This window comes from Camelus dromedarius, chromosome 19 (genome assembly GCF_036321535.1).
Source record: "Camelus dromedarius isolate mCamDro1 chromosome 19, mCamDro1.pat, whole genome shotgun sequence".
Taxonomy (NCBI): domain Eukaryota; kingdom Metazoa; phylum Chordata; class Mammalia; order Artiodactyla; family Camelidae; genus Camelus; species Camelus dromedarius.
Window position 1 is genome coordinate 29,094,153 of NC_087454.1, and position 15,690 is coordinate 29,109,842.

Below are 15,690 nucleotides of genomic sequence, written 5' to 3' on the forward strand. Positions count from 1 at the left end.
CCATTACTTCCTCAAACTCTTTTTCTGTCCTGAAACCCTCCAGTGCTCCTCCCAGGCCATCAGAATCAAGTCTTAAAGGTCAGGGTCCCAACGGGGTTCTGAGACTGTCTTAAAGGGGTAACTGAAGAGAGTTGGATGCAGGGCCATTTACAGGGGTGTGAGCAAAGCTGAGGGAACAAACATAGGTTGGAGACACTGCTCAGCATGAAGGGACCAGGGAGGTGGCCATTGCTGCAGGAGAGGGGTCACCTGCCAGGATGTGTGGCCATAGATAGACACAACCCACTGCCAAACTGTGGTCTAGCAAGGCTGCTGGGGGTCCTCTCCTCCCAACCTCAGATCACCTGCTGGTACCTCCCATTGGTTCAATTCAACCCGAAGCCAGAAGGCAGGGGATTTGGGGTGATGCTGTCCATGGGAGCCAGCCTCCCAGAGCACAGAAGGGTAGAGAACAGGCCTAGGGGCAAACAGCCATCTTGGGCCCCAGCTCCAGGTGTGGTTGCCTTGGTGCTCCGGTCCCAGCACCACTCCCTAGTAACAGGCCTCTCATACTGTCTATGACTCCAGCTAAACAGGCTCCCCAAACTGTAGTACCTCAACTTGCCAAGTCTGTACCATAGCAATGCTGTTCCCTCAGCCTGGAAAGCCCTTTCCCAACCACCTTTTTTTGGTTGAGGCCTGCTCATCTTTGGACCCTCAGCTCAGGTATTGCCTCTGATCCCTGGCCAAATCTGTGCTCCTAAGGCCCCCTGGACCCACCTCCATCAAGAACTTAGCTCTCTTCATTGTCCTGGTCCCTTCACTCATTGTGAGGGTCAGGACTATTTTTCAAAAGTACCTCTTTCCTGCCAAGCACGTGGTAGGTGCTCATTTAAATGCTTACTGAGCTGGATTCTAGCACTTATGCCACTGTAGAAGAGTTATTTGCTTATGTTTCTCTCTCCCCACAATCACCATCTCCTTGAGACCAGGAAGCAAGTCCAACTCTGTTCAGCATCCCCCAAGTACCTGATACAGTGGCTGCTTAAAGTTTGTCAATTGCCTGCATGAATGAATGAATATGTGGGAGGCAAAGCAGAAAGAATGGGCTATGTAAACCACGTGCTCTGAGAGTTCAGAAGGGGACACTGCCTTGAATCAGGGAAGACTTTACAGAGGGACCAACATGGGAGTTGGCCTTGAAGGATGGAGTTGGGAGGAAGGGTTGGGAAGGCACTTCCAGTGGGGGGAATTGCATGTGCAAAGGCCCAGGGGCAGGAGAGCCTTGGCCTCTTGTGGGAAGTTTGATGGAATTGGGGAGGGTCACAAGGTAAGTGAGGAAAGGCAGGAGTGCCCTGGTTGGCCACCAGCTTCCTGTCCTTTCCTCTGTGAAGATTTTCCCCTTCTTTCCCCCAGCTTCTCTTCCATTTCTGCCCCACCCCCTCCAGGAACCCTGCAGATGGATCTGTCCCTGTCAGTGTTCCCCACCTCTGGGTCAACACTCTCCCTGCTCTGTCCTGACTGTGAACCACACCCGGGAGCTCCGCTCTGGCTCCAGAGGCCTCTGTTCTCTCCCTGTCCCTCCTCTTTGGGCCCTGGCTCAGAGCCTCGGGCAGCTTGAGCTGTGAGTTCGAGTTTGGGCGGGAGCCTGCTTGCCCCACAGTGACGTGTTGGGGCCGTCTGGGCCACAGGGAGCCAGACGGGAAAACCGCCAGTCCGCGGAGCAGGGTGGCTGGCCACAGTGCGCCAGCCTGGGTGCCCGCCCTGCCCCTCCCACCCCTCCCTTCCCTGAGGGATGTCCCCAGTGGACTGGCCAGTGGCCCATGTCTCTGAGGGGAACATGCTTTCTGCAGGCTGTGGCTGAAGAAGACACTGTCCTGCCAGCTCTGTGTGGGGAAGGGGGTGGTGCCCCTTGCCATTCGGCACCTCACCACGCCAGCCACCGGCAGAGTGACCAAGGCTCTGGCCCCTATCCCCTACCCTACTGGTCATTTCCCCCTTGGGGCCCTTGCTGGGAAAGCCAGAGCTTCCAGTACTGGGGGGAGTGACCCCTAGGAGGGTGTTTACAGGCATGGGCTCAAGGCCTGGGAGCAGCCCATACTGACCAGGACCACTGGTTCAATAGCGCAGAGCAGCTGGCAGACTGTTATGGGACACGGGGAGGGAGCGTCCCCCTGAAAGCTGGGCTCTCTGCCATTTCCAGCCATCTTCCAAGCACCTACTGGGTGCCAGGCTTCCACTGGCCCTCAGAGGGCTCGGAGAAGAAGAAGCCAGAAAGGTCCCAACAGGTCCTCTCAGGCCTCCTACCAGCCCTTCCTCCAACCCTCCCAGGCCCTGGCAGGCACCTGAAGAAAAGGGGTGCTCTCTGCTCCAGTGATGCAGAGAGGGGCCCCCTCTGAGAGGGTCCAGGTGTGGAGGAGTGGGCCCTGAATGAGGAGGCTTTAGAGGGGGTGAGGAGTGTGGACGCGGCTCGCTCCCCAGTGGTGGAAGGCAAACAAAAACAGAGTTCACTCTTATCCTCCACCATGGCCCCCTGCAGTGAGGGTCTCCCTCCCTGGCTGTTGGTTTTCTTCCAGAGTAATAAAGAGAATCAAGACAAAGGATCCTGTTTCCTTCAGATTCACTTATTGACTCAATCACTCCCTCCCTCAGTGTTTGCTTGGTTTATTCGTTCCTTCCTCCATTCCTTGGTTTGTTCATTTGTGCATTCATTCATTCATTCATTCATTCATTCATTCATTCATTCAATAAATGTGTCTGAGTACCTGACAAGCACTTGGCATTTTGCTGGGCTCTGAGGTGCTAAAGAAATGAGAAATGGAAGTTCTTAACATTTTGGGGAGCAAAAATCTTCTTGATGAGTGAAGAACAGTATGCATCCACTCTCCCAGAAAGCTGCCTATGTCACCAACCTGGGTTAAAAATTCCTAAATGCTATTAGCCTTGTGGGGGAGTCAGACAGAAAACTGGGAACTAAACACAGTGCAATAAATGCTAAGTGGATTTGATTTCTAGTTCTAGCTTACTAGCTTCTCTCTCTCTCTTTTTTTACTGTAAAAGCTCTGGGTTCATATCGCCAGGGGTCAAACATGGTGCTGAAAATCCTGCTGATCTAATGTTAATGCTTGTCTGGGGCTCTCTCTGTGCTCTGCACTTTTCCAGGCATCTCACCCTTGTCAATTCACTGAAGGATTATCTCATAACCCTAGGAGATGGGTACTATTATCCCCCCATTTTACAGAAGAGAAAACTGAGGCACAGAAAGGTAAAGCAGTGTCACAGAGCTGAGCGGTTAGCAGAGCTGGGATCTAAACAGACTTGGTCTGGCTCCGGAGTCCTTGCTCTAAATCACTATCTTTTACCAGAACGGCTTTGTTTTCTTTTCAAGATTTGAACCTCTACATCCCACTCATCTTCTTGCAGATCGCTTCCTTTGGAATAAAGGATCCAGGAGAGAAATGGAAGTCCTAGAGAAAATCTACTCCCTCTCCTAAAAACACAAGTTCAAGTTTAAGTGTAGAGGTGAGGAGGAAGGAAGTCTCTAGGGGAACAACTTTAAGGAGATGTAGGAACATCAACCTGGAGCCAGGAGAGCTAGTTTGGGTTTTGTTTTTGCCATTTATAAACCAACCTCTCCAGGCCTCCATTTCCGCATCTGTGAAGTGGGCATGACAATTCCAATGTGACAGCACTGGAGCAAGGTCTGTAAAAGCCCTTAGAGGCAGCTGCTCTGTGTGCCTCCCATGGCCTTACCAAGGGCTAGTTTTGTTCCAGGGCCTAATATCTGTCTCCTCCACAGACTGTGAGCCCGTCCAGGGCAGGGCTGGATCTGTGTTTTTCTACCAGCTCTTGGTACCATCCCTGGCACTTGTGGCATTCTATAAATGCTTTCTAGATGAAGAAACCAAGAAGCACCTCCCAAATGTCAGGCCTTACTTACACTAAGAGACCGCCTTTCTTTTCACAGTCTGGAGGCCTAATCTGTCCCTATGCAGGGAGTTCCAGGAGAGCAGCCAGGGTTCCTAGATGTCTGCCTTTCCCAGGGTCCAGGAGAAGCATGCCCCCAAGCCGTCCTGTCCTCGGCCCAGCACTGTCAACCCCGACTGCCCTAGCCCTCAGATGCCTAGCAATGCTTAGAGCACGCCAGAAACAGACAGAACCCCACAGCCCCCAGAGCACAGACAGGTGGCCTGAGAGGGACCAGGTCACCTCAATTTCACTCAAAGAACCTGCCAAATTTCTTCTATTAATATACTGGCCTTCTCCACACAGTCCCCTAGAGACTCAGGAGGGCAGGGGCAGGTGTGGCCAGTACCAAGTTCTGGAAATCAGCCTCTATCAGAATTTTATGTAACTTGCATCCTGTATTGTAAGTCATGGGGTCATTGGCTGTGTACAGAGATCTGTGGTGAATCACTTTGTAAAAGTAGAGAGATAATTCCTTGAAGGAACTTTTGTACAAATCTAGATTTGCTTAAAGGGAAGCAGAAGCTTGCCCTAGGCTCTCCATTATCAATCAGCCCAGGAAACCAAGGTCCCGAGAGTCCAAGTGCTTTGCTCAGGATGCAGGGGTAGAATCTGAGCGGAGAGCAGGCCTGTCCCCCCCCCCCCATTTCCCCAGGGAGGAGCTGGGGAGGAGGTAGACTCTAGGCCATGGCAGGCAAGGGCAGGGGCCTGAGCTGCCACGTGGGGGTGCTGGCAGAGGTGCAGTAGAGCAGCCTGCCCCAGCACAGGGTTGGCCAAGAGTCTGGTTACCTGACAGTCCAGTTTGGGTCAGTGGACCTTCATGCACACGAATGAGGCAGCACAACGAGGTGCACCAGGATCTGAGCCCAAAGCAGTGCCTGCCAGAGTAGGGCCCCACTGGTCACTGCTGGATGATCACCCAGAATGTCCAGAATGTCCAGAATACCCTTCCTCAGCAGCTGGCCAGCTCCTAGCGAGGGAAGAAGTCCAGTATGCAAAGCCCTACGTTTCCACAGACTTTGCTTGGCCACCCTCTGTGTGCTTAATTAAGGCTCTATGTACTTGGTGCTGGATGCAGATGGGGGTGGGAAGTGGGATAAACAGGAACTACAGTCAGTCCTCAGCTTGAGGGGCCCCTAATCTGCATGAAAGTCCTGCCATAACCTGTGCCCACAAGAAGGATTTGAGGAGAGCAAGCATGGAGGTAGAACAGCAAAGTACAGAACTCCAGCTCTAGAATTGTTCAATCTTTAATTTGTCTGTTCAATAACTATATATTAAGCACCTACTATGTGCCAGGCACCATTCTAGGTTCTGGGGATAAAACAATGAACAAAACACATAAAAACCCCTTCTTCCTGGAGCTCACATTCTGGTAGGTGAAGGTAGTCAAAAACCAGATAAACATGTGCGTACACATCAGTAGCCATAGTTGCTCCAAAGCGACATAAGACAGGGCAAGGCGGGGCGAAGAGTAGAAGGGAAATGGGAGGCAATTTTATGCAGGAAGGGCATGTAAGCTTTCTCTGAAAAGGTGACATTTGAGCAGAGACTGGAGGGAGTGAATTGAATGAATATATGGGGAAGAACATTTTAGGCAGCAGGAACAGTAAGTGCAAAAGTCCTGAGGCAGGTGTGTGCTTGTGTTGAAGGACCAATGCTGAGGCCAGTGCGGGAAGAGTAGAGTGAAGGGGCAAGTGGAGGGACAGAGGTCAGGGAGGCAGCAGGGGAGCAGATCACATGGGACCTCACTGGTCATAGTACAGCCACAAGTGAAGTGAGAGGAGGAGGAACGTGATCTGACTTATATTTTAACAGATTCACTCTGGCTGCTGTGTGGATAATTGACTACAAGGGACAAGTGAGGGTGGAAGCAGGAAGTCAGTGAGGAGGCCCTGCAGCAGCCCAGGTGAGAGATGATGGTGGCTTGAATAAGGGGCAGCTGTGGCATGTGAACAGTGGACAGAAAACAGTCAGATTCCTGCTTGGCCATTTTCTAGCTATGTGCCCCTGGACAGGTTACTTAACCTCTCTGAGTCTCTATATTCTATCTGGAAAACAAGGTTGATAATAACACTCAGCTACATACCTGGTGGGATTTGTGATGCCTACATGAGACATAGCATAGTGCCTGGCACACACACATTAGGTGCTCACTCAGTGCCAACTCTTCGTCATTATTAACCCCCAGGAAACACTGCACTGGGAACCACGTATTCAAAGTGGAATTAACTGAGCCCTGAGAACCCAAGGAGATCTGAGGGGCCAGCTGGCTCCAGGGGAGTGTTTTAGGGCTCAGCTGGACGTTCTCCTCCCTCTGACTGCCCCTGCTCCCATGCCCCTGGACAGAGGTGCCCTTTGGCCTCCTGTTTATTTGTTTGCATTTTACCTGCATTGAAGTTTCAGCTGAGAAACTGACCCCGCCAGTCAAGGGGGCCCAGCACCCCAGACAGTGGACTGCCAGCTGCTTCTACAAAGTCAACATCACCCAGGACAAGGAAGGGGGAGGTGACAGCGAGGAGTCCGCAGCTCACGGAGCTCCCTTGGGGATGACTGTTGGAAGTAAAGATGGGGAACACACCCAGGGTGGGGAACCCAGGTCTCAGGCAGATGTTGGTGGCAACAAGGCCTGCAGGACTGGCCCTCCTGGCTTTGGGCAGACAGTGGTCCTGCTAGACAAGGGATGGCTCTGGAAACAGCTGGGGACATTCACCCTCCCTGGGGGACATTGGCCTAGAAGCCTGAAGCCTTGGTCTAGCCCAGCTGTGCCCTCACATTGACACTCTTTTATCTGTTTATTCAAAATACTTGGGTAAAGTATTTCTTTTCTTAGGGAAAGTGAGGATCTGATGGGGAAACAAGCCTTCTACCTGTGGGGAGTCCCTAGGCTCACACGCCCAAGGGCTTAAGTTATGAAGATTTCATCCAGGGGCCCTACAGTCCCCACACCATAGCCCTCCTCTTCACGAGTTGGTGTGTGAGCTGGGGGCTGCCCTAATCTCTAGCTGAAAGGGTAGGCGGCCTCTGCCTCTGGCCCTGGAGGCTGACCCTCATGGGGCCTCCCAGCCAGTCTCCCTCTGCCCTGGAACCTCCCCCGATGCAAGCAGCCTCTGCTGTGTCTTCACACCACTTTGGGTCTCGGGTATTCCTCCAGCCATAGGCTCCAGTGCTGCTAACCCAGCCCAAAGGTATGCCCAGTGCCTGCTTCCTGTCCAGCCCAGGCTGTCAATGCTGAGAGGGTAGTGGGAACAGTGCTGAAGGTCAGGGCTGGGGTAGCAGGGTCTGAGAAACTGCAAAGTCCATGGTGGGTCAGGAGGGCCCAGCTTCTGTTTGTTGACCCTGAGCTGTGGACTCAGGAGAAAGCATCACATCCCTTCCCACATCTCCTCCCTGGGCTGAGTTCTGCCCTCCTCCCTTCCCTGGTCCTCTGTGGTCATGAGCACTGCCTCCATCCAACTCCCCAGGCTTCTCCCCTCCTTGTCCACCCCCACTGCTCCCTGGCCACCCTACTTCAGGCCCACTCCAAGTGGGGCTTACATGTAAAAATATCCCAGCTTTTTTTGAACTTGTTATCTACTATTTTTATCAGATGGTCCAAGCAAAGCATGGCCGAAAAAAGGGAAAATCATACAGCTCTGTTTGCCAAGCTCAATAGAAATAGCAACGGGGTGGGCTATTTTTAACAAGATGAATACCCCTGTCCTCTGAGGTCTCCCCTGGCCCCATACCAGCCTCCTTTGTCTCTCTGCCTGAACAGCAGATTTTAAAATACACCCAGAGTTGCCAAACCACTAAATGCACCCAAGACGGTGACTGGGGCACTTGGAGCCAACAAGGACCGTGGGGGGTATTTTTTCCCTTTTCCCTCCCTCCCCTGAAGGAAATCACATTCTTTTGTTTGAAAAGCCTTCCAGGTTGGTTTGCGAGGCCTTTTCCTGGTTGTCCCACTCCCACGGGAACAGCAGAGGTTACTCTGAAACATGCAGCGGTTTGAGCAGAGTGACCCGAGGCCTGGCATGGCCCGTGGTGGCTCGTGTGCCAGGCTGTGGCAGGGCAGGGACACAGAAGGAGCCCGCAGCAGCCAGAGCCTCAGAGCAGGGGCGGGAGGAGACTTGTCGGGGAGGCTGTGAGGTGGGAGGCACCAAGCCTGAGCTTGGCCACTGTCCCTGCAGCGGGCTGAGGCATCACTGCCTCTCTGCTCAGCGGGCCACGCCACGACAGAGCCAGCCAGTTGAGGGTTTGAGGATCTTCAGAGTTACAGTTTGCATAAGAAAGAGCCACACACACCCATCACTATGGGAAAGCTACCTCTCACCTCAGAGCGATGCTGTGGGGTGAGAATCTGCCCAGGAGTCAAAAGACTTAGGGAGGGAGCAAGTCACAGGCTCTCTCTCCAGGCCCCACTGTCCCCCGCACCACAAGGGGCCTGGACTAGCCTGAGCTCTCTGGGATGTATGATTGGGAAGGAAAAAGAAAATAGAAACAAACATCCACTGAGCACTTAGGCAGGCATGAAACACTTTATATCATGTGTATTATTATCTCCCTTGATTTTCACCACAACCCTTTTCCTGCCCTTTACTGAGGTATACAGAGCATCTCTCCTCCTTAGTGGCGGTATGTGAAATCCAGGGAAGGTCTTGGATCACATGCCTGTCCTGGGACTCATCATTCTGGCCAAGGGGATAGGATTCTGGAACTGGCCGTCTCTGATCTCAGGTCTTCCTGTGGCCAGGAGCATGGAGACAATGGTTGGCAGTCCTGCCAGAACTACAAGTCGCAGGGTCCTGGGCTGCTCCCACCAGATGCTATTGGAGAAGGGGTGGAGAGGCTGGACAGAGAGACTGGCAGCGCCCCCTATAGGGGGTGGAGCCAGACACCTACTCCAGACACCCTCATCCCATGCCCTCCTACTGACTGTGACTGGAGAGCTGTTCTGCTACAGGTCAGGACAAAGGGGATGTGGGGGGGGGGGGTCAAGAGCAGGAGGAGGTGAAGAGGACCCCTTGTGACTACTTCAGCCACACCAGATCCCTGAGCCCCCTCCCCACCCATGCTGTGCTCTGCCTTGTCTCCAGGCCTTTGCAGAGCTGTTCCTTCCAGCAGTAACACCCTTCCCTCCTCTCCCTTCTCCATTTCAGAAACCCTTACATGTATTTCAGCAGCCCTCCTTTGGGAAGCCTTCTCCCTTTTGCAGGCAGGACAGGAGCTCTGGAACCCCTGGCACACACCTCCACCTGGCCCTTAAACGTCAGCTCATGGTGACTGCTGCCACTTGCTAGGCAGGGACCATGGCCTAGTTGTCCTGTTTCCCTAGGCCCAGCACAGCGTAGGCGTGCAGACAATGCCTGCTAAGTGGATAGAAGGGAGAAGAGACAGAGAAATGGGGAGTGAGAGAGGAAAAGGGGGAGCGAACAGGGTGGGGTAGGGGTGGGGGGAAGCAAGAGCAATCACAGACCAAGGCCATGGGGGGAGGTGGCTCAGGGAGGCCACATCAGGAGGGAGGGAGGGTGACTTTGCACTGGGGCCAGGAGCACGAATGGCTTCTCCAGTTCTGGAGGCTCTGGCCGGAACTGCTGTCCTGAGGGGCTGGTGTCATAAGTGGGAAGAGGCCACCTGCCTGTTATTCAGTATTATCTGTCAATAGCCCAGTGTGCCTGGCACAATGCCGGGCACAGGGCCCCTCTTCTCTGCTGGCTGCCCTAGGAAGGGGCATCAGAGTGATGGGGAGCAGGGTCCTTGGAGCCCTCAGGAAATGGATCTGTCCTCTCTGGACAGCAGATACCCGCCAGCCTCCCTGCCTGGCATCGTGGCTGGCACTCTGCTCAGAGGACACTGCATGGCTGGGACACCACTAGAAGCCACAAGGCCTTGTCAGTCTCACCCTGCTTAGGTCTCACTCCCGCAGGAAGCTCTGGGAGTAGAAGTGGGGGCTCCCACCCAGGCTGGCTCCCCATATGCCAACCTCACGGCAGGGAAGGATAGAGACAGGAGAGGGAGTCAGCCGGTGGTGGCTGCCCAGCCTGGTAATGAATCATCCCAAAGTTTGCCACCCCATCTGAATAGCTACGCTTCTGACAGGGGCTTGTGACAAACGGTACACTGATGTCCTCCACTGGATAAGGAGGGCCACACAAATGCACATGAGAAGCCCCTTTTGGGAGCTGGCAGGAGGCTGCAACAGGGATCCAGACTGAGCAACAATTTCTCCCTGAATCCTCCTGCTGGGTGTGGCTGTATTCTCCTACTTTATGATTCTGGGCCTGAAAGGGCTTGGGCCTGGGGTGTATGAGGTGATGGAAGGCCTCTGGGTTGCGTCTGTGGCCTGAGTGGCCAGCTGAGCTGGGGCAGGGGCCTGGGAGCGGGTGGAGCTGAGCTGGCGCACACAGGGCCTTTGGCTGTTCAGTTGAGAAAGTAAAATGCAGTTGCCTTTGCTGGACACTCCCTTCTCTAGGGATCCTGATGGTCAGGATGCTCCCTAGGCCTCCTCAAGACCCCAGCCTGGGTAGTCTACATTTTTAGAGGTCAGGGTCTTCATCCTGTCTAGGGGCCCCTGTGGCTTCTGGCAAAATGAGCAGCCTAGGATGGGGGCCCAAGAGTGCACAGTTCTGGATTTGATTATGATTTTGTTTGTTCAGAAGTTATTGGGAACAGTATTTTCAGCTGATTCAATTTACTATGCATATGTATGTGTGTATTTCGTTTTCTCCACCAAAAATCTGGCTCTTTGGAGCCTGACTGGTTTGTGGCCCCACCTTTAGGCCTGAGGTAATTTGTGTATTTAATCAGCAGAATTTTTATGAGCGTAAGATGAGCCAAGCGATGGTCACACTATTGCTGTAGGCCCAAGGGCTGCTGTCACTCCGTGGGCGCCCCACTGCCCCTCCCCCCAGCCCCCTAGACTGTGAGAGAGAGGCTGGACAAGAAATAGCCCCGAGGTTGCCCTTGCTGAACCCACAGTGACAAACAAGTCTTGGCTTGGTGGGGTGGCCTGCCCTGGGTCTACGGCCACACTACGTCACAGGACATCCGCCAAATGCCTACTCAGTGCCAGGCACGGTGTCTGCTGAAGCTTGGCCCTTGCACCCTGCAGGCCAAGTCACCAAAATGTGCGTGTGTGTTCGTTGTTCATGAATGAGTGTCTGCGTGTTTACATGCACAGCCTCCTCCCTTACCAGTAAGGGTGTCAAGTAAGAATCCTGACTCTGTCGCCTCCTGCATGAGGATAACAATAGTATCTCTATGGCAACTGACTTATCCCCCCTGTACCTTAGTTTCCTCATCTGTGAAATGGGGATAATGGGAGTAACTACATCATTGGGTTGTTGTGCAGTCAATATGGCAAAATACTTAAGACAATATTTTGCACATAATAGGCATTCAATAAATGTTAACGGTTACATTTATTGTAGTAGTGCTACAAATACTTTTTTCACTTTAGAAAGTGTCTCAAGTTGAGTTCCTTAGAAGCAGATCCTGAGATGGGGGATCATGGCTAAGTGATTTCCTAAGGGTGCGCTCCCCGGGGATATGAGAGGGTCTGAGGGTAGCAGGACAGGAGAGGAAGAGGCCAACAGGGGTGCAGAGGATGCCTTCAGCTTGTTCCACAGGGGCCTCTGGCGTGTAAGTTACAGCTCAAGGTTGACCCCAGTGGAGGTAAGGGAGCTGGTATCTCACTCTGCTTTACCCCAGTCATTGGCTAAGGGCCACTTTTGGGGTATAAACTTCCAGGTACTTCTGGCTCTGAAGGCAAAGCAGCTCCTGTAGCCTGGGGGCAGTCACCCAGGGAAGACTGCCCAGCAGGGAAGGTCACAGAAGGCAGAGGGGGTGCCACAGCCTGTTAGTGTTCCCCCAGGGGACTGCCTGCCTGGGCAGCAGAAGAAATGTTGGAGAACATTGTAGGCCCTGCATACCTTGCTCCTGTGAAATCCTAGACCTTCTTGAAAACTCCGATGGCCAGGTCGATTCAAGCAGAGGCAGGAAGGCCACCTGTTAGGGGTGACTGTAGCAGGGACCCCACAGTAAGGATAACAAGAATAACCTATAATCACCCACCACATTTTGAGACATCACTACATATCAGGTGGAACCCTTTACAGGAACCATTTTATTTAAAACTCACCACAACTCAATGAGGTCCCTGCTCCCGTGTCAGAGAGGCAATGTTTCAGACCCAAACTCACGCAGTTCCTATCTGGTCTCCCTACTCCTTCCTCACAACCCCCTTACCCCTCAGTCTATTCCCGGCATGGCAGAAGAGTGAGTCTGGTGGACACAGCCCACAGCTGTCCTCCCTCCAGACCCTGCAATGGCTCCCACTCACTCAGGGTAAAAGCCCAAAGCTTCACACAGGCCTCCACATCTTTGCCTAATCAGGCTTCCCAGTGACCCCGACTGTCCCCCCTACCACCTCCCCTCACTAGCCCCACTCCAGCCTCACCGGCTGCCTCTGCTGAATCAGCCACACTAGCCCTGTCCTCCTCTGCATTCTCTAGTCCCTTCATTCTGCTTTATTACTATTATTACTTTCAGTAGCTCTTCGATGGCAGCAATTTTGCCTTTTGTTCGCTCGCTGCTGGGTCAGTTCCTCGATCAGTGCAATATGCTTGATAAGCCAAGGTCTGCTGAGCCCTGGGGTCTGTGGTTCTGAGCAGCTTTGTTTTTCTCCCAGCCAGGGGGAACAGAGGAGAGCTTGGCCCCAGGCACCTGCCTCCTGTGCCCAGTTCACTCAGTGCGGCCTTGAGCAGCCTGCCTCTGGCTCTGTGCAGCCTCCTTCTCTGGGTGGCCAGCCCTTAGCCAGCTCTGCCCTATTTCCTTCCTCTCAGCTCTTAGGCCTGGGGGAAACGCTGCCCTTTCTCTCTCAGCCTTGGATTCAAGTCCAAGTGCAGAAGGGCTTGGCAGACTCTGAACTCCATGCCCAGAATTGCCTCCAAACGCCTTCTGGATCCTCTGAACACTGGTTCCCTCAAAAGAATACCTACTGAGCATCTTCTGTGGGGAGAGGGATCCAACTGCCAGTTCTCTGTGCCACTGCTGGCCCAACCCAGCCCAGGAGGGCCATATAATGGGCTACTGAAGCAGGAAGGGCTAGGCTGCTGAGGCAGGACCCAGCGACTGTGGGGGCAGGAAAGGGAGCCCCGAGAGGCAGCCCCACCCCACCCTACTCCCTTGGGGGTGAAAGGCAAATTTCTTGGGGCTGCAGGGTAGAGAGACAACCTTACCGCGAGCAAGACAGGCGATTGGTTTGAGGGAGACCTGCCAGCCTGGGTCCTCTTCCTTAAACCCAATTCTAAGAAAGCCTTCCCTTTGTCCCGTCCCTGACCCCATCTGCTGACCCCCTTCTTCCAAAATGCTGAGTGCCTGCCCAGGGCCCCTCCTCCAGAGATGCCAGGAGCCATGGCAGGAGTCTGGTCTCCACCATCCCACCTGTGTCCCCCCCAGGGAAGAAGTAGGCAACCTTCACCTGTGCTCTCAGAATCCAGGCCACAAGCTAACACCTGCCCTTGCCCAACATGTACACAGGCTTCCTCATTCCAAGAACTCTTAGATGCTAGGCTTCTGTCCAGACTTCTCCACGTCTTCACTCGAAACTGGCAATAAATCCTGGAAGGACACTGGAATTTGACACAACGTTGTAAAATGATTATAAATCAATAAAAAATGTTAAAAAAAATCCTGGAAGGAGAAGAGAAATGAAGTCCTCCACCAGGCCAGCAAGTCAGTGTCACGAGTGGCCTGAGGAGGAACTCGGAGGAAGAGGCAGCTACTGCGAACAGGCAAACATAGAGTCCCAAGTCTGGTGGGGTCCATGTGGCAGGGGTGGTATCTGAGCCTGATCAAATCTCAAAAGGGCATCAACAGTTGACTATGAACTTCCTCTCTGGGTATCAGAATCCAAGAAGGCCCCTGAGAGGGTTGCAATGGGATGGGACCCACAGGACCTAACTCCTTAAGATTCCATGTTCCCCTCTCAGTGGCCTTGGGGATCCCCCCACACTTCCTCTACTCCCCCCTGCAGAATGGAATGGGCCCAAAACAGGGGTCTAAGTCTGAGGCTGGGCTGGCATCCAGCTGGTGAGCCCTGCTGGGGACTCCCCAGCCCCCTTGCCCCTCAGGCTGTGCTCTGCTGGAGGATGTGTTCAAGTTCCACATGGCAGACTGGTCCAGGAACTTCAGAAACCCAGCCTTGTCCGGTAGGCCTTCAGTGCACTCACCTTAAGCCATAATGTCTTCTCTTTGAATGTTGGGGTCCCCCAGACCAAGAGGACCTCAAGGGTAGGACCCAGTCTGACTGGTCTGTGCCCTCAGGCCCAGGGACAGGGGGCACACTCAGCAGCCAGTGGCCTGGGTCCAAGTCTTAACCTCCACCACTTTCTGCCTGTGTGACCTCAGTCACATGACTTTGCCCCTCTGTGCCTCAGTTTCCTCCTCTGTAAAATGGGTAGAAAAATCAGCCCATTTCATAGGATTGTGGTGAAGTTAACTGGGATAGTCCATGTAAAGCACTTCAGATAGTGTCGGCACCTAGCAGGTGCTCAGTGAATACTACCTGTTGTGTCCCTGACACCTCTTGGCATTCCTTCCCGAGTTATGAAGGATTCTGGGACTGGGGCCAGCTGGGCTTTCTCCCCAAGATGACCTGATCCTTTAGGAGACACGAGAGGAGAAGGGGGCCCTCACAGTGCCTCCAGGTCCCTGAGGGTTGTGGCCACTCTGGAAAGCCCCGACTCACCACACTGTTTGGGTTGGGTTTCTATTCCCAACACCGGTGAGAGGCCTGCTATTTATGGCACCCCCATCCCACCCCCTGGGCCGCCAGACAGTGCGTGGGCTGGGGACCACATGGCTGGCAGCCCGCTCCCCTACCCCACCCGGCTGCTCTGACCGGGCACGTTTCACACGCCAGTGACCCTGCCGGCTCGGCGGTGGCTTTCCTAGCTCTGTCTGGCCTCCCCACCGCCTCCACCCCAGGGGGAAGGAGCAGAGATGGAGGGGACGTGAGGGGTCACCCACTTCTTTATCCTGGCCTCTGGCTTCTAGAAGGTCTCTTTGAGGAGAAGTGGGTTCTTGGGGACATGGGGATGATACACACACCCCTTTGCATTTCCACCTTTACAATGACACATATGTTCCCTGGTGTCTGGTGTGCTGAAAACACGGGCTTTGGAGCCATACTGCCTGGGTTCAAGTCCCACTCTGGGTCCTTCTTAGGTGTGACCTTGGACTAGTGCCCACACTCCTTTGTGTCTCAGTTTCCTCAACTGTAAAATAGAGCTAGTGTTAGTCCCTGCCTCATAGGGTCATCATGAGGGTTAAAGGAATTGATACAGGTAAAGGGCTTAGCACTGGGCTGGAAACACAGGAAGCTCTTGATCCCTGTTCCTGCAGGGTCTAGTGCAGGACGACAACCGTGGCCTTCACATGGGTCCTGTTCTCTGACTAGACAGGACAGCTGTCCCCTCTGTGCAGATGGAGAAACTGAGCCTTGGGGAAGTGACCTCTCCAAGGTCACATAGCTGGGGACAGCAGAACACAGGCACTCTTGGAGTTTTTCCCAGCCGACTGGCTGCCTCTTCATCTTTAACACTAAGGTCCTCCCCCTTTCCCTCACCAAAGAGATAAGGAGCTCCACTGGCCAATCCCAGCAAGAGAGAGCGAGGGCCCTGACAGGTGTGCATCCAGCGGGAGCCAGGCTGAGCCTGTCCCCTGGGCCTGCCTGCCCCTTGGCCTGTGCCTCCAGCCAGC